This window comes from Bufo gargarizans, chromosome 10 (assembly GCF_014858855.1).
Source record: "Bufo gargarizans isolate SCDJY-AF-19 chromosome 10, ASM1485885v1, whole genome shotgun sequence".
NCBI classification, from domain to species: domain Eukaryota; kingdom Metazoa; phylum Chordata; class Amphibia; order Anura; family Bufonidae; genus Bufo; species Bufo gargarizans.
In genome coordinates this window covers 25417097-25436875 of record NC_058089.1, presented here as the reverse complement: position 1 = coordinate 25436875, position 19779 = coordinate 25417097, and the positions used below count along the sequence as shown (strand labels likewise).

The 19779-nt window shown below is 49.4% G+C and overlaps 1 protein-coding gene across 5 annotated transcripts in view; it reads left to right on the top strand.

Annotated features, from left to right (window-relative positions):
* The window catches only part of LOC122921123 (general transcription factor II-I repeat domain-containing protein 2B-like), a 250262-nt gene that overhangs the window by 87684 nt on the left and 142799 nt on the right, over positions 1–19779 (top strand). Inside the window, exon 1 of one of the 5 annotated variants that reach the window (XM_044271098.1) lies at positions 7797–7911. The exons of 3 other annotated variants lie outside the window; for them this stretch is intronic. The gene's annotated coding sequence lies outside the window, so the exon portion shown is untranslated. Of the gene's footprint in view, positions 1–7796; positions 7912–19779 lie in introns of those variants that run through there. One more of the 5 variants, XM_044271096.1, reaches the window with a different exon arrangement.

The window sequence follows — 19779 nt, the reverse complement described above, 5'->3', positions numbered from 1 at the left end:
CGGAAGGGGGCCCCGTCTGAATGGTTTTTGGTGGAAGGTAGCAGGGGAGTGTAATGGCCCTGGCCCCGTAACAGATGCTGCTTCAGAGGATGGTTATGGCGATTTGAACCCGCCAGAACCTCACCGGGCCGGAGGAATCCATAAAAGGTGAGATACATGGCCGCTTTCAAAATCAGGTTAGTGAAGGGCCCAAAAAGGATTACCATCCAATGACGAAAAAAAGATCCCTGAACAATTTACCGGACACAGGTTGCCTATGGCTCACGGACCCCTTCCCCTCCTTTTGAATACCCCGAAGGGTGGCTTTTAGAAAATGAAGACAGAACCTGGGTGATCCAGGAATGCTGACCACCTGGGCGATCCGGGAACGCTGACAACGTGAGCGATCCGGGAACGCTGACAACCCGAGTGATCCGGGAACGCTGACAACCCGAGCGATCCGGGAACGCTGACAACCCGAGCGATCCGGGAACGCTGACAACCCGAGCGATCCGGGAACGCTGACAACCCGAGCGATCCGGGAACGCTGACAACCCGAGCGATCCGGGAACGCTGACCACCTGGGCGAAGCGGGAACGCTGACCACCTGGGCGAATCGGGAACGCTGACCACCTGGGCGAATCGGGAACGCTGACCACCTGGGCGATCCAGGGACGCTGACATTTAAACGAAGACAGAACCTGGGCGATCCAGGGACGCTGACCACCTGGGCGATCCAGGGACGCTGACCACCTGGGCGATCCAGGGACGCTGACCACCTGGGCGATCCAGGGACGCTGACCACCTGGGTGATCCAGGGACGCTGATCACCTGGGCGATCCAGGGACGCTGACCACCTGGGTGATCCAGGGACACTGACCACCTGGGCGATCCAGAGACACTGACATTAAAACGTAGACAGAACCTGGGCGATCCAGGAACGCTGACCACCTGGGCGATCCAGGGACGCTGACAACCTGGGCGATCCAGGGACACTGACAACCTGGGCAATCCAGGGACACTGACAACCTGGGCGATCCAGGGACACTGACAACCTGGGCGAACCAGGGACACTGACAACCTGGGCGATCCAGGGACACTGACAACCTGGGCGATCCAGGGACACTGACAACCTGGGCGATGCAGGGACCCTGACAACCTGGGCGATCCAGGGACCCTGACAACCTGGGCGATCCAGGGACCCTGACAACCTGGGCGATCCAGGGACCCTGACAACCTGGGCGATCCAGGGACCCTGACAACCTGGGCGATCCAGGGACCCTGACAACCTGGGCGATCCAGGGACCCTGACAACCTGGGTGATCCAGGGACCCTGACAACCCGGGCGATCCAGGGACCCTGACAACCTGGGTGATCCAGAGACACTGACATTAAAACGTAGACAGAACCTGGGCGATCCAGGAACGCTGACCACCTGGGCGATCCAGGGACGCTGACAACCTGGGCGATCCAGGGACACTGACAACCTGGGTGATCCAGGGACACTGACAACCTGGGCGAAGCGGGAACGCTGACCACCTGGGCGATCCAGGGACGCTGACATTTAAACGAAGACAGAACCTGGGCGATCCAGGGACGCTGACCACCTGGGCGATCCAGGGACGCTGACCACCTGGGCGATCCAGGGACGCTGACCACCTGGGCGATCCAGGGACGCTGACCACCTGGGCGATCCAGGGACGCTGACCACCTGGGCGATCCAGGGACGCTGACCACCTGGGTGATCCAGGGACACTGACCACCTGGGCGATCCAGAGACACTGACATTAAAACGTAGACAGAACCTGGGCGATCCAGGAACGCTGACCACCTGGGCGATCCAGGGACGCTGACAACCTGGGCGATCCAGGGACACTGACAACCTGGGCGATCCAGGGACACTGACAACCTGGGCGATCCAGGGACACTGACAACCTGGGCGAACCAGGGACACTGACAACCTGGGCGATCCAGGGACACTGACAACCTGGGCGATCCAGGGACACTGACAACCTGGGCGATCCAGGGACCCTGACAACCTGGGCGATCCAGGGACCCTGACAACCTGGGCGATCCAGGGACCCTGACAACCTGGGTGATCCAGGGACCCTGACAACCCGGGCGATCCAGGGACCCTGACAACCTGGGTGATCCAGAGACACTGACATTAAAACGTAGACAGAACCTGGGCGATCCAGGAACGCTGACCACCTGGGCGATCCAGGGACGCTGACAACCTGGGCGATCCAGGGACACTGACAACCTGGGCGATCCAGGGACACTGACAACCTGGGCGATCCAGGGACACTGACAACCTGGGCGATCCAGGGGAACTGACAACCTGGGCGATCCAGGGACACTGACAACCTGGGCGATCCAGGGACACTGACAACCTGGGCGATCCAGGGACCCTGACAACCTGGGCGATCCAGGGACCCTGACAACCTGGGCGATCCAGGGACCCTGACAACCTGGGTGATCCAGGGACCCTGACAACCCGGGCGATCCAGGGACCCTGACAACCTGGGTGATCCAGAGACACTGACATTAAAACGTAGACAGAACCTGGGCGATCCAGGAACGCTGACCACCTGGGCGATCCAGGGACGCTGACAACCTGGGCGATCCAGGGACACTGACAACCTGGGCGATCCAGGGACACTGACAACCTGGGCGATCCAGAGACACTGACAACCTGGGCGATCCAGGGACACTGACAACCTGGGCGATCCAGGGAATACTGACAACCTGGGCGATCCAGGGACACTGACAACCTGGGCGATCCGAGACACTGACATTTAAACGAAGACAGAACCTGGGCGATCCAGGAAACGCTGACCACCTGGGCGATCCAGGGACCCTGACCACCCTTGGGCGATCCAGGGACCCTGACAACCCTGGGCGATCCAGGGACCCTGACAACCTGGGCGATCCAGGGACCCTGACAACCTGGTGATCCAGGGACCCTGACAACCTGGGCGATCCAGGGACACTGACAACCTGGGCGATCCAGGGACACTGACAACCTGGGCGATCCAGGGACACTGACAACCTGGGCGATCCAGGGACACTGACAACCTGGGCGATCCAGGGACACTGACAACCTGGGCGATCCAGGGACACTGACAACCTGGGCGATCCAGGGATACTGACAACCTGGGCGATCCAGGGATACTGACAACCTGGGCGATCCAGGGACACTGACAACCTGGGCGATCCAGAGACACTGACATTTAAACGAAGACAGAACCTGGGCGATCCAGGAACGCTGACCACCTGGGCGATCCAGGGACCCTGACCACCTGGGCGATCCAGGGACCCTGACAACCTGGGCGATCCAGGGACCCTGACAACCTGGGCGATCCAGGGACCCTGACAACCTGGGCGATCCAGGGACCCTGACAACCTGGGCGATCCAGAGACACTGACAACCTGGGCGATCCAGGGACACTGACAACCTGGGCGATCCAGGGACACTGACAACCTGGGCGATCCAGGGACACTGACAACCTGGGCGATCCAGGGACACTGACAACCTGGGCGATTCAGGGACACTGACAACCTGGGCGATCCAGGGACACTGACAACCTGGGCGATCCAGGGACACTGACAACCTGGGCGATCCAGGGACACTGACAACCTGGGCGATCCAGGGACACTGACAACCTGGGCGATCCAGGGATACTGACAACCTGGGCGATCCAGGGACACTGACAACCTGGGCGATCCAGAGACACTGACATTTTAAACGAAGACAGAACCTGGGCGATCCAGGAACGCTGACCACCTGGGCGATCCAGGGACCCTGACCACCTGGGCGATCCAGGGACCCTGACCACCTGGGCGATCCAGGGACACTGACAACCTGGGCGATCCAGGGACCCTGACAACCTGGGCGATCCAGGGACCCTGACAACCTGGGCGATCCAGAGACACTGACAACCTGGGTGATCCAGGGACACTGACAACCTGGGCGATCCAGAGACACTGACAACCTGGGCGATCCAGGGACACTGACAACCTGGGCGATCCAGGGACACTGACAACCTGGGCGATCCAGGGACACTGACAACCTGGGCGATCCAGGGACACTGACAACCTGGGCGATCCAGGGACACTGACAACCTGGGCGATCCAGGGACACTGACAACCTGGGCGATCCAGGGACACTGACAACCTGGGCGATCCAGGGACACTGACAACCTGGGCGATCCAGGGATACTGACAACCTGGGCGATCCAGGGACACTGACAACCTGGGCGATCCAGAGACACTGACATTTAAACGAAGACAGAACCTGGGCGATCCAGGAACGCTGACCACCTGGGCGATCCAGGGACCCTGACCACCTGGGCGATCCAGGGACCCTGACAACCTGGGCGATCCAGGGACCCTGACAACCTGGGCGATCCAGGGACCCTGACAACCTGGGCGATCCAGGGACCCTGACAACCTGGGCGATCCAGAGACACTGACAACCTGGGCGATCCAGGGACACTGACAACCTGGGCGATCCAGGGACACTGACAACCTGGGCGATCCAGGGACACTGACAACCTGGGCGATCCAGGGACACTGACAACCTGGGCGATCCAGGGACACTGACAACCTGGGCGATCCAGGGACACTGACAACCTGGGCGATCCAGGGACACTGACAACCTGGGCGATCCAGGGATACTGACAACCTGGGCGATCCAGGGACACTGACAACCTGGGCGATCCAGAGACACTGACATTTAAACGAAGACAGAACCTGGGCGATCCAGGAACGCTGACCACCTGGGCGATCCAGGGACCCTGACCACCTGGGCGATCCAGGGACCCTGACAACCTGGGCGATCCAGGGACCCTGACAACCTGGGCGATCCAGAGACACTGACAACCTGGGCGATCCAGGGACACTGACAACCTGGGCGATCCAGGGACACTGACAACCTGGGCGATCCAGGGACACTGACAACCTGGGCGATCCAGGGACACTGACAACCTGGGCGATCCAGGGACACTGACAACCTGGGCGATCCAGGGATACTGACAACCTGGGCGATCCAGGGACACTGACAACCTGGGCGATCCAGAGACACTGACATTTAAACGAAGACAGAACCTGGGCGATCCAGGAACGCTGACCACCTGGGCGATCCAGGGACCCTGACCACCTGTGCGATCCAGGGACCCTGACAACCTGGGCGATCCAGGGACCCTGACAACCTGGGCGATCCAGGGACCCTGACAACCTGGGCGATCCAGGGACCCTGACAACCTGGGCGATCCAGAGACACTGACAACCTGGGCGATCCAGGGACACTGACAACCTGGGCGATCCAGGGACACTGACAACCTGGGCGATCCAGGGACACTGACAACCTGGGCGATCCAGGGACACTGACAACCTGGGCGATCCAGGGACACTGACAACCTGGGCGATCCAGGGACACTGACAACCTGGGCGATCCAGGGACACTGACAACCTGGGCGATCCAGGGATACTGACAACCTGGGCGATCCAGGGACACTGACAACCTGGGCGATCCAGAGACACTGACATTTAAACGAAGACAGAACCTGGGCGATCCAGGAACGCTGACCACCTGGGCGATCCAGGGACCCTGACCACCTGGGCGATCCAGGGACCCTGACAACCTGGGCGATCCAGGGACCCTGACAACCTGGGCGATCCAGGGACCCTGACAACCTGGGCGATCCAGGGACCCTGACAACCTGGGCGATCCAGGAGACCCTGACAACCTGGGCGATCCAGAGACACTGACAACCTGGGCGATCCAGGGACACTGACAACCTGGGCGATCCAGGGACACTGACAACCTGGGCGATCCAGGGACACTGACAACCTGGGCGATCCAGGGACACTGACAACCTGGGCGATCCAGGGACACTGACAACCTGGGCGATCCAGGGACACTGACAACCTGGGCGATCCAGGGACACTGACAACCTGGGCGATCCAGGGACACTGACAACCTGGGCGATCCAGGGACACTGACAACCTGGGCGATCCAGAGACACTGACATTTAAACGAAGACAGAACCTGGGCGATCCAGGAACGCTGACCACCTGGGCGATCCAGGGACCCTGACCACCTGGGCGATCCAGGGACCCTGACAACCTGGGCGATCCAGGGACCCTGACAACCTGGGCGATCCAGGGACCCTGACAACCTGGGCGATCCAGGGACCCTGACAACCTGGGCGATCCAGAGACACTGACAACCTGGGCGATCCAGGGACACTGACAACCTGGGCGATCCAGGGACACTGACAACCTGGGCGATCCAGGGACACTGACAACCTGGGCGATCCAGGGACACTGACAACCTGGGCGATCCAGGGACACTGACAACCTGGGCGATCCAGGGACACTGACAACCTGGGCGATCCAGGGACACTGACAACCTGGGCGATCCAGGGACACTGACAACCTGGGCGATCCAGGGACACTGACAACCTGGGCGATCCAGGGACACTGACAACCTGGGCGATCCAGGGATACTGACAACCTGGGCGATCCAGGGACACTGACAACCTGGGCGATCCAGAGACACTGACATTTAAACGAAGACAGAACCTGGGCGATCCAGGAACGCTGACCACCTGGGCGATCCAGGGACCCTGACCACCTGGGCGATCCAGGGACCCTGACAACCTGGGCGATCCAGGGACCCTGACAACCTGGGCGATCCAGGGACCCTGACAACCTGGGCGATCCAGGGACCCTGACAACCTGGGCGATCCAGAGACACTGACAACCTGGGCGATCCAGGGACACTGACAACCTGGGCGATCCAGGGACACTGACAACCTGGGCGATCCAGGGACACTGACAACCTGGGCGATCCAGGGACACTGACAACCTGGGCGATCCAGGGACACTGACAACCTGGGCGATCCAGGGACACTGACAACCTGGGCGATCCAGGGACACTAACAACCTGGGCGATCCAGGGACACTGACAACCTGGGCGATCCAGGGACACTGACAACCTGGGCGATCCAGGGACACTGACAACCTGGGCGATCCAGGACACTGACACCTGGGCGATCCAGGAACGTGACAACCTGGGCGATCCAGGAACGCTGACCACCTGGGCGATCCAGGACCCTGACCACCTGGGCGATCCAGGGACCCTGACCACCTGGGCGATCCAGGGACCCTGACAACCTGGGCGATCCAGGGACCCTGACAACCTGGGCGATCCAGGGACACTGACAACCTGGGCGATCCAGGGACACTGACAACCTGGGCGATCCAGGGACACTGACAACCTGGGCGATCCAGGGACACTGACAACCTGGGCGATCCAGGGACACTGACAACCTGGGCGATCCAGGGACACTGACAACCTGGGCGATCCAGGGACACTGACAACCTGGGCGATCCAGGGACACTGACAACCTGGGCGATCCAGGGACACTGACAACCCGGGCGCACCAGAGACAAGTGATGGAGACGGAAGCAACGTGAAATAAAATTACTAAATTGAACAGTAAAGTAACACCAACTTCACGGCGCCAACTCTGGCAATGTGATGCTGATGCAGAGATGAAGGCGGAGTGTTGTTTTTTTTTTTTTTTTTTTCGGAAAAACATAGCTCATTTCTTTCCCAGGAACATTACAACTTGGCCGATCCAGGAGGCACGGGACCCCGGATGATCCGACAGAACACAGAAACCGCTGGTGAAGCCATAAGGTGAAATCTCCAACTACACATAAACCGCACATTCTGGTATTGTGATGCAAATGGCAGGGCTAGGCAGGCTTTCATCCTCTTTTATTTTTATTTTTTTGACCGGTGTCTTAACGCAAGGAACAGCGCCCCCCTAAAAACAGGAGCACTACCTGCATCACAGGACCAGAACTTGCCAATACCCCCTGTGCAGCAAAACCTTGGAGTGAATAATGAGATAACCGGTAAGTTCCTGAATGGTGCAAGTGAAGCGCGACTGCCAACCTAAATAAGACTCAATTATGATTCCCCAATCGTGTCGGCGTGTGACCGGCAGAACAGTTCAAACCAGATGCCGCTTCCCCTGACATGCGTGCGGATCATGCTGGGGAAGAGCAGCCCCTAACTCGAACCACCAGGGGCCAGAGGCCAGGCGTGAGGCACAGCTAGAGCGGAGCCAGCTGTGCCCCTGATACCTGATAGCCTGGCGAGCGGCAGTCCGGACGTCGGCGGTGCGTGCGCACGGGATACCGGAAGCAAGGACTCGGGTCGGAAGTAGAAGTATACTGCAGGTATGCGTGAGGCTCGGGCGCCTGGCTGAGCGGCAGGTAGGGGGGATAAATAGCCAGACGCCCCTCCCACAAATGCAGGCTGTTAACAGCCTTATTATAAGTTGTCACTTTATCTTATAGGTACAAATCCTATCAGATATGAAAATTCCTTTAATAGTTCAGCTCTACAGACATATCCATAGAATGAATCATTACGCCAGTTCATAGCTATACATTAAAGATACCCATTAGAGATGGGCAAATCAATTCTAAACTAATTCAATTTGTTTCTCAAAAAAAAATTTAAAAAAAAATATATATATATATAAATATATATATATATATATATATATATATAGATGAAAAAAGTCCAGTGGGAGCACCACCAGAGTACGGGTGCAAGGTCCAACACAGGGCAGTGGCAAACCCCAAAATTGTATAAAGCGAAGAAGTAGGACTGCACTCCAAAATGTAGTAAAACAGCAGTGATTTATTCACCCATAATATGGCAAGTCTTGCGACGTTTCGGCTCACAAGAGCCTTCCTCAAGCATTTTGGAGTGCAGTCCTACTTCTTCGCTTTATATATATATATATATATATATATTTCCAAACTAAACTAAACTTTTGGCAATTTATTTTGGATTAAGTGTGTAAAAACGGCACCCATCGTCATTTTACTGTAAAATATTTTTGGGGAAAATTATGAAAGATGTTTAGATGGAGAATCACATGGCACCGGGAGTGGAGGACTTACACTTATTGGCTCACAGGCTGATCAGCCAATCAGGGAGCAGTATGCAGGCAGGTCCTTATGCCATCCTGCTCTCTGCTATGGATGTGATAGGATGTGTTATGGCATGTTCTGCCAAAAACTATTTGCAGACACAAGCCACTAAAGTAGTGTGATAGGGACACTGTAAGGATAGCACAGGGAGACAATAAGGAGATATAATTGGGTATATTTTAGGGACTTTGATTAGAGAAAGCATATATAGAGAGCTTAAAGAGGACCTTTCATCGGTCCAAACAGACTGTGAGCTCTGCGCTGCGATTGGACAGCGCTACAGCCTGGGAGAAGGAACGCCCAGGGTGAAACAGGGCAGACTCCACCTAGTCAAACCAAGTCAGTGAAGATACCGGAGAACACAACGGGAGAACGGAGTGGCGCCCAGGGATAACAGTAAGTGCAGTGAGATCCCTGGGCGCCGCTCTATGTAGCCTGATAATTATCTCGCAATGTTTGGACCAATAAAAGGTACTCTTTAATACAACTGCTGGCAGCTAGTTCTGAACATTACAATATCTGCAAGAAAAAAAACTAATTTCTTCTCTATATGAAGAGACAGCTTAAAAAAAATCCTCACGTTTCTACAGTTCATAGCCTTATTGCCAGCACCGCTAATGCCATTTTTAGATGCATTTTATTTTTAATGCAAAAAAGTGTTGTACTACTACTACTACAAGATACTGTGTAGTTCAAAGACAATAGCCAACGCATTACTGCAGCAGACTGTGACATAAGATAAAATAGTATTTTTATACCTGTGCTGGTGAATGCATTACTAAAACAGTCCATGTAGTTCAAACACATGTACTGTATAGTTCCTAGAACCCAGCCGGGTTTCCCTACCCACTTGCAGTACAAGCCCTAGATAGCAAGAACGCAACTAGTCTACTTACGTGCAGAGACAGACAACCACCTAGAGAGAAAACAACATTAAAACAGGGTCATTCGTAAATGGGTCAGAACCAGACAGGCTAAGCAGTACCAAACGAGAGACTGAGAATGGTCAGAAGACAAGCTGGGATCAGAGGAACAAGCAATCCAATAAGCACAGGAACACAGCTATTATTAGCTATTAACATTATTATTGGGAACAAAGAGGATGAGATTGCGGTCTGCATAGCTCACATATGATGCAAAGGAAGCATGTCACCGCTGTGGCCTGGGAATGGCTGCTGCAGTGACATGTCCCCCATCAACATATGTTAATATCAGCACAGGGACCAGGTGAGTGAATATCAACACCACTGTGGGTTGGCCACATATGGAGGTCTGATTTAGTCTCCGATAACACCTTTAGGCCTCTTGTACACAAACTTTTTTTTTTCCATTTCCGTTCCATTTTTTGCGTTCCATATACTTGCACAGGGACCCACAGAAGAATCGTGGGGAAATATCCTTTTCTAAAATTTAACTTTTATAAGGTATACAGTAAACAATACACCAGAGGATGTAACAAATTGACAGACGTACATACATATAAGGGGTTCATGAATAGATACCCCAATGCTGATAAGGCAGAAGGTAATAAGTTGAACTGCTGCGCCTAGATAGACGCCAACAGTCTTACCTGACCAACCGAGTAGCTCAGATCAGCAGACGTATTGCCTGGGTCAGACGGAGTCCTGTGTAGGCGTGCAGTCAGGGAGGATGTTCTATGCCCTATCTCGCCCTAGACTTGGGGGAAGGGGTCTGCTCCCATACTGCCTGTCTACACAGAGCACTCGCCCTAAGAAGGGCGACCCCGTCAGGATACCTGTCCCTAGTTATGGACCTGATCACTGGCACTAGAATTACTTCATTACTACAGACCTCCCGACGTGGCACGTTTCTGTCGTGTCGACTCCTCAGGGGAAAGCAAGTACATGTAGAAAAAGACTCACTAGATACCTATAGTGCCCGCAGGTAAAAAAGATGCAGACTCTGCGGTCAATTGGTACTAGAAAAAAGAAGGGGGGGGCTCAGATGGATTATATATCAGCATAGACAATGACATCCGTAGTGCAGGACTGTCATGTTGCGGAGGGAATGATACCCCTCTGCACTTCGGTGTGTGAGGATATGGTGGTCCTCACTCAAGGTAATGTCCCAAGGTATTGGCTGAGGAACCCCCTAAACCATAGGGACATTACCTTGAGTGAGGACCACCATATCCTCACACACCGAAGTGCAGAGGGGTATCATTCCCTCCGCAACATGACAGTCCTGCACTACGGATGTCATTGTCTATGCTGATATATAATCCATCTGAGCCCCCCCCTTCTTTTTTCTAGTACCAATTGACCGCAGAGTCTGCATCTTTTTTACCTGCGGGCACTATAGGTATCTAGTGAGTCTTTTTCTACATGTACTTGCTTTCCCCTGAGGAGTCGACACGACAGAAACGTGCCACGTCGGGAGGTCTGTAGTAATGAAGTAATTCTAGTGCCAGTGATCAGGTCCATAACTAGGGACAGGTATCCTGACGGGGTCGCCCTTCTTAGGGCGAGTGCTCTGTGTAGAAAGGCAGTATGGGAGCAGACCCCTTCCCCCAAGTCTAGGGCGAGATAGGGCATAGAACATCCTCCCTGACTGCACGCCTACACAGGACTCCGTCTGACCCAGGCAATACGTCTGCTGATCTGAGCTACTCGGTTGGTCAGGTAAGACTGCTGGCATCTATCTAGGCGCAGCAGTTCAACTTATTACCTTCTGCCTTACCAGCATTGGGGTATCTATTCATGAACCCCTTATATGTATGTACGTCTGTCAATTTGTTACATCCTCTGGTGTATTTTTTACTGTATACCTTATAAAAGTTAAATTTTAGAAAAGGATATTTCCCCACGATTCTTCTGTGGGTCCCTGGTAAATTTTTGTTTCTTGAAATATCGGTGACACTTCTATAACCATTAGTTTCACTCAGTAATTCATATACTTGCACACAAACGTTTTTTTTTTTCAGTTTCTGTTTGGTTTTTTGCGTGCCGTCTACCGACCATATACGGAACAATTAATTTAAATGGATCCGCAAAAAAAACGGAATGTACTCTGTAGGCATTCCGTTTCCGTATTTCCGTTTTTCCGTTCCGATCAAAGATAGAACATGTCCTATTATTGTCCGCATAACGGACAAGGATAGGACTGTTCTATAGGGGCCAGCTGTTCCGTTCCGCAAAAAATGGAATGCACACGGACATCATCCGTATTTTTAGCAAAATTCTCAAAAAGCTATACGGTCGTGTGCAACAGGTCTTAAGCAAGCATATCATTTGCAGGCAGCTCATTCAGGAGTATTGTAGGCCAGGAAACACTTCTCAGAATTTCTTGGAAAATGATATGCAAATTAGCATGTCTTACATCTAGTGGCATGACAGATTTAGCTTTCTTTTCCCTTGGTAGAAAAGCTAATTTGCATATTATTTTATCTGTTTTAGGCTACTTTCACACTAGCGTTTCTATTTACTGGTATTGAGATCCGTCATTCTCTGATTTGGATCCGTTTTCTCTGACACAATAGAAAACGGATCCGCCCCCCCCCCATTGACTTTCATCCGGATCCGTCCTTGCTATGTTAAAGATAATACAACCGGATCTGTTCATGACGAATGCAGGCGGTTGTATTATCAGTAACAGAAGCATTTTTGCCAGAAAGTCGTGCCGGATCCAGCAAAAACACTAGCCTTAGAATACTTGCAAACGGTGCGGATTTGTATGAAGAAAATCTGCATCAAAACTGCATTAAAAAAACGCACATAAAGCCACATTACTTATTGCGGATTTTGTGTGGTTTTTATTGTGCATTTAGGTGTGAATTTTCTTCTTATATTAACAACCTCAAAAGTCTGTAGGTAAAACCACTATATCTAAGTTGTGGAAAATAGAACAAACAATTGAAAAAACAATTTTTTCATGGTCACATTTCATGAATGTTAGCGTTTATGTACGAGTAGTATTTTCCAGTGGGAGTAGGTTACATATTATTTATGGATTCATTTTTCAAATTTTTGGGGGAAGATGGGGGTCAGAAAAAAATGGCAAATCCATCATCTTCCACTGTTTACTTAAAAAAAAAAAAAATTTGAGTTACTACAACTGCAGTGCTACCAAATATGTATTTTTTTTTCAGAGAACTATTTAAAAAAAAATGTAATAATGGATTTTCTTTCTTTGAATTTTTACTTTTATTTTGGAAAGGTGGGGGGCTTAATCAAACTTTGTTAGGGCTCATGCCCACGACCGTATGGCTTTTTCAGTGTTTTGTGGTCCGTTTTTTACGGATCCATTGTTCCATTTTTTGTTTCCGTTCCGTTTTTCCGTATGCCATATACAGTATACAGTAATTACATAGAAAAAATTGGGCTCGTCATAACATTTTCAATAGATGGTTCAGCAAAAACGGAACGGATACGGAAGACATACGGATGCATTTCCGTATGTGTTCCGTTTTTTTCCCGGACCCATTGACTTGAATGGAGCCCAGCACCGTGATTTGCGGACAAGAATAGTACATGTTCTAGCTTTTCACGATACGGAAATACTGAAACAGAATGCACACAGAGACACTTCAGTTTTTTTTTGCTGAACCATTGAAATAAATGGTTCAGTATATGTACCGCATACTGAACTAAAAAAACGGCCAGTATACTGAACGCAAAATACTGTGGTGTGCATGAGCCCTTAAAGAGAATATATCCCTATTTTTTGCTGGCCCATATGAGGAGAACTTAAAACTGGTGACATAGCTGTTTTGCTGTGTATTGAATGGCTCCAGTTTGGTTCACTTTAAAGCTGCTCAATACAGATTTTTGTAAAATGGCATTTCGGAACTCCTCTAGTGGTTAATGTAGAGAGCACTGCTCCATTCACTACTATGAGAATGCCAGAAGTAGCTGAGCTGGTGATCAGAGAGTTGCAACACATGCGCTGCTGATCTCCTTTTACTTCAGCAACCCCATTCTGGAGATAGACGTGGGTACCAGAGGTGGGGCCTGCACCGATCTGACATCTTGGAGATAAGACATCAATGTCGAGATGACCCAACCCTTATATTTTACTTTATTGGTCACTACATACTTGTTATTACTATTGACCACTAGATCTAAGGGGTTAAATGGCTGCATACCAACTTTATTGGCCTCTGATTAGTGCTCTGATGCCCAAGGCTGTTAGCAACAGCCTGGACATTAGGTCTGAACACTGCATAGAAGTTCAGTCTTCTTCTGAAATGCCTCCATAAAAACGCAAAAGGTCCCATTAACAGTCACCATAAAAACACTATATGGAGATCATTAAAGGTTAAAGCATACCTTCAGCTAGAGACTGATAGTATATTGCCATCCAGTTGTCCCCTGTCATTAGGACTTGCGAGGCAAGTAGGCAGGGCCAGGGGTAAGGGTGGAGCGCAGTGGTCACTTCCCTCCCCCCTGTGTGTGTGTGTGTACACGACCGTTACAGCCACTCAAGGGAATTCACAGATTTTGCGCTAAGCCACTCTTCTGTTGCCTTGGCTGTATGCTTAGGGTCTTGTTGGAAGAAGAACCTTCGGCTCAGTCTGAGGTCCAAAGCACTCTGGATTATGTTTTCATTGAGGCTATCTCTGTACTTTGCTCCATTCAGCTTTCCCTTAATTCTGACCAGTCTGCCTGTCTCAGCCTTTGAAAACCACCCCTACTGCATTATGCTGCCACCACCATGCTTCACTGTAGGGATGGTATTGTGCAGGTAATGAACAGTGCTTGGTTTCCTCCAGATATGACACTTGAAATTGAGGCCAGAAAGTTTAATGCAGGCTTTCATGTTGTCTTTTACTGAGTAGAGGCTTTTTTCAGGCCATTCTGCTATAAAACCCAGATTGGTGGAGAGCTGCAGAACATTTTGTACCTTTCTCCAGATCTGTGCCTCCACACAATCCTGCCCCTGAGCTCTACGGGCAGTTATTTCCTCTTCATGGCTTAGTTCTTGCTCTGATGTGTGAGACCTTATATAGTCAGGGGTGTGTATTTCTAAATCATGCCCAATCCATACGTGGACTCCAATCAAGGTTCAGAAACATCTCAAAGATGGTCAAGAGAAATGGAATACCCCAGAGCTAAATTTTAGGTGTCATAGAAAAGGGAATACTTACGGTATGTCCACGCAAAATTTTAGTTTTTTCCTTTTTAATAAATTAGCAAACATTTTAAAAGTCTGTTTTCACTTTCTAATTATGACATGCCTTTAAAGTGCAAATTTATGAGGAAAAAAATAGATTTATTTTATTTTATTTTAGCACAAGACCACAAAAGTATTGAGTATGTTGATATCCATAAAGTCTCTCTGTCATCAGTGGAAAGTGTTGTGTGGCTAAGAAGGTTTGGGGGACAAAGTTCCTGTAATTGCCATGGGTAGATCACAGTATTTAAAAGGGCTCATGCGCATGACCGTTGGTGTTTTGCAGTCTGCAAATTGCGGTTCCGCAAAACACGGATACCAGCCGTATTCATAGTAACATAGTACATAAGGCCGAAAAAAGACATTTGTCCATCCAGTTCGGCCTGTCATCCTGCAAGTTGATCCAGAGGAAGGCAAAAAAAAACTGTGAGGTAGAAGCCAATTTTCCTCACTTTAGAGGAATAAAAAATTCCTTCCCGACTCCAATCAGGCAATCAGAATAACTCCCTGGATCAGCGACCCCTCTCTAGTAGCTATAGCCTGTAATATTATTACGCTCCAGAAATACATCCAGGCCCCTCTTGAATTCCTTTATTGTACTCACCATCACCACCTCCTCAGGCAGAGAGCTCCATAGTCTCACTGCTCTTACCGTAAAGAATCCTCTTCTATGTTTGTGTACAAACCTTCTTTCCTCCAGACGCAGAGGATGTCCCCTCGTCACAGTCACGGGGATAAATCTCTGTACTGACCCCTGATATATTTATACATATTAATTAGATCTCCCCTCAGTTGTCTTTTTTCTAAAGTGAATAACCCTAATTTTGATAATCTTTCAGGGTACTGTAGTTGCCCCATTCCAGTTATTACTTTAGTTGCCCTCCTCTGGACCCTCTCCAGCTCTGCTGTCTGCCTTGTTTACAGGAGCAAGAACTGTACACAGTACTCCATGTGTGGTCTGACTAGTGATTTTTAAAGTGGTAGGACTATGTTCTCATCACGGGCATCTATGCCCCTTTTGATGCAACCCATTATCTTATTGGCCTTGGCAGCAGCTGCCTGACACTGGTTTCTACAGCTTAGTTTGCTGTTTATTAAAATTCCTAGATCCTTTTCCATGTCAGTGTTACCGAGTGTTTTACCATTTAATATGTACTGGTGACTTGCATTATTCCTTCCCATGTGCATAACTTTACATTTGTCAATGTTAAACCTCATCTGCCACTTATCTGCCCAAGCCTGCAATCTATCCAGATCCCTCTGTAGTAGTATACTGTCCTCTTCAGTGTTAATTACTTTACACAGTTTAGTGTCATCTGCGAAAATTGATATTTTATTATGCAAGCCTTCTACAAGATCATTAATAAATATATTGAAGAGAATAGGGCCCAATACTGACCCCTGAGGTACCCCACTAGTGACAGTGACCCAATCTGAGTGTGTACCGTTAATAACCACACTCTGTTTTCTATCATTTTGCGGAACGGAAGGGCCGGCCCCTAATACAGGGAGTGCAGAATTATTAGGCAAGTTGTATTTTTGAGGATTCATTTTATTATTGAACAACAACCATGTTCTCAATGAACCCAAAAAACTCATTAATATCAAAGCTGAATATTTTTGGAAGTAGTTTTTAGTTTGTTTTTAGTTTTAGCTATTTTAGGGGGATATCTGTGTGTGCAGGTGACTATTACTGTACATAATTATTAGGCAACTTAACAAAAAACAAATATATACCCATTTCAATTATTTATTTTTACCAGTGAAACCAATATAACATCTCAACATTCACAAATATACATTTCTGACATTCAAAAACAAAACAAAAACAAATCAGTGACCAATATAGCCACCTTTCTTTGCAAGGACACTCAAAAGCCTGCCATCCATGGATTCTGTCAGTGTTTTGATCTGTTCACCATCAACATTGCGTGCAGCAGCAACCAGAGCCTCCCAGACACTGTTCAGAGAGGTGGACTGTTTTCCCTCCTTGTAAATCTCACATTTGATGATGGACCACAGGTTCTCAATGGGGTTCAGATCAGGTGAACAAGGAGGCCATGTCATTAGATTTTCTTCTTTTATACCCTTTCTTGCCAGCCACACTGTGGAGTACTTGGACGCGTGTGATGGAGCATTGTCCTGCATGAAAATCATGTTTTTCTTGAAGGATGCAGACTTCTTCCTGTACCACTGCTTGAAGAAGGTGTCTTCCAGAAACTGGCAGTAGGACTGGGAGTTGAGCTTGACTCCATCCTCAACCCAAAAAGGCCCCACAAGCTCATCTTTGATGATACCAGCCCAAACCAGTACTCCACCTCCACCTTGCTGGCGTCTGAGTCGGACTGGAGCTCTCTGCCCTTTACCAATCCAGCCATCTGGCCCATCAAGACTCACTCTCATTTCATCAGTCCATAAAACCTTAGAAAAATCAGTCTTGAGATATTTCTTGGCCCAGTCTTGACGTTTCAGCTTGTGTGTCTTGTTCAGTGGTGGTCGTCTTTCAGCCTTTCTTACCTTGGCCATGTCTCTGAGTATTGCACACCTTGTGCTTTTGGGCACTCCAGTGATGTTGCAGCTCTGAAATATGGCCAAACTGGTGGCAAGTGGCATCTTGGCAGCTGCACGCTTGACTTTTCTCAGTTCATGGGCAGTTATTTTGCGCCTTGGTTTTTCCACACGCTTCTTGCGACCCTGTTGACTATTTTGAATGAAACGCTTGATTGTTCGATGATCACGCTTCAGAAGCTTTGCAATTTTAAGAGTGCTGCATCCCTCTGCAAGATATCTCACTATTTTTGACTTTTCTGAGCCTGTCAAGTCCTTCTTTTGACCCATTTTGCCAAAGGAAAGGAAGTTGCCTAATAATTATGCACACCTGATATAGGGTGTTGATGTCATTAGACCACACCCCTTTTCATTACAGAGATGCACATCACCTAATATGCTTAATTGGTAGTAGGCTTTCGAGCCTATACAGCTTGGAGTAAGACAACATGCATAAAGAGGATGATGTGGTCAAAATACTCATTTGCCTAATAATTCTGCACGTAGTGTAGAACAGTCCTATCTTTGTCCATAATGCGGACAATAATAGGAGATGTATTATTATAAATTTTTTTGCGAAACGGCCATGTGGTCATATGGACACGGAATGCACACAGAGTAATTATTATTTTTAAATTTTTTTGCGGTCCGCAAAAAAAGGGAACAGACACAGACAAAAAACTACGTTTGTTTACATGAGCCCTAACATTGGCTTGAATTTGATTGTTCCTTTTCTCTGTTAAGGTATTTCCACAAGGAATCGATGTGTCATTTTACCAACTGTCCTCCACACATTGTGAAAGCGACCATTGGTGCAGATTTTAACACTACAGTATATGCAATGCATAGGGTACAATCCATGGCAAATTCACAGAAAAATCCACAAAAATTCAGATTTTGTTGCATATTTGCCACAGATTATTTCCTGTACAGTTTATATTTTACATGGATAAACAGTCAGGTCCATAAATATTGAGATATCGACACAATTCTAACATTTTTGGCTCTATACATACCACAATGGATTTGAAATGAAATGAACAATGATGTGCTTTAACTGCAGACTGCCAGCTTTAATTTGAGGGTATTTTCATCCAAATCAGATGAACTGTGTAGGAATTAAACAGTTTGCATATGTGCCTCCCACTTGTTAAGGGACCAAAAGTAATGGGACAGAATAATAATCATAAATCAAACTTTCACTTTTTAATACTTGGTTGCAAATCCTTTGCAGTCAATTACAGCCTGAAGTCTGGAACGCATAGACATCACCAGACGCTGGGTTTCATCCCTGGTGATGCTCTGCCAGGCCTCTACTGCAACTGTCTTCAGTTCCTGCTTGTTCTTGGGGCATTTTCCCTTCAGTTTTGTCTTCAGCAAGTGAAATGCATGCTCAATCGGATTCAGGTCAGGTGATTGACTTGGCCATTGCATAACATTTTACTTCTTTCCCTTAAAAAAAACTCTTTGGTTGCTTTTGCAGTATGCTTTGGGTCATTGTCCATCTGCACTGTGAAGCGCCGTCCAATGAGTTCTGAAGCATTTGGCTGAATATGAGCAGATATTATTGCCCGAAACACTTCAGAATTCATCCTGCTGCTTTTGTCAGCAGTCACATCATCAATAAATACAAGAGAACCAGTTCCATTGGCAGCCATACATGCCCACGCCATGACACTACCACCACCATGCTTCACTGATGAGGTGGTATGCTTAGGATCATGAGCAGTTTCTTCCCTTCTCCATACTCTTCTCTTCCCATGACTCTGGTACAAGTTGATCTTGGTCTCATCTGTCCATAGGATGTTGTTCAGAACTGTGAAGGCTTTTTTAGATGTCGTTTGGCAAACTCTAATCTGGCCTTCCTGTTTTTGAGGCTCACCAATGGTTTACATCTTGTGCTGAACCCTCTGTATTTACTCTGGTGAAGTCTTCTCTTGATTGTTGACTATGACACACATACACCTACCTCCTGGAGAGTGTTCTTGATCTGGCCAACTGTTGTGAAGGGTGTTTTCTTCACCAGGGAAAGAAGTCTTCCAGTTGTTTTCCATGGTCTTCTGGGTCTTTTGGTGTTGCTGAGCTCACCGGTGCATT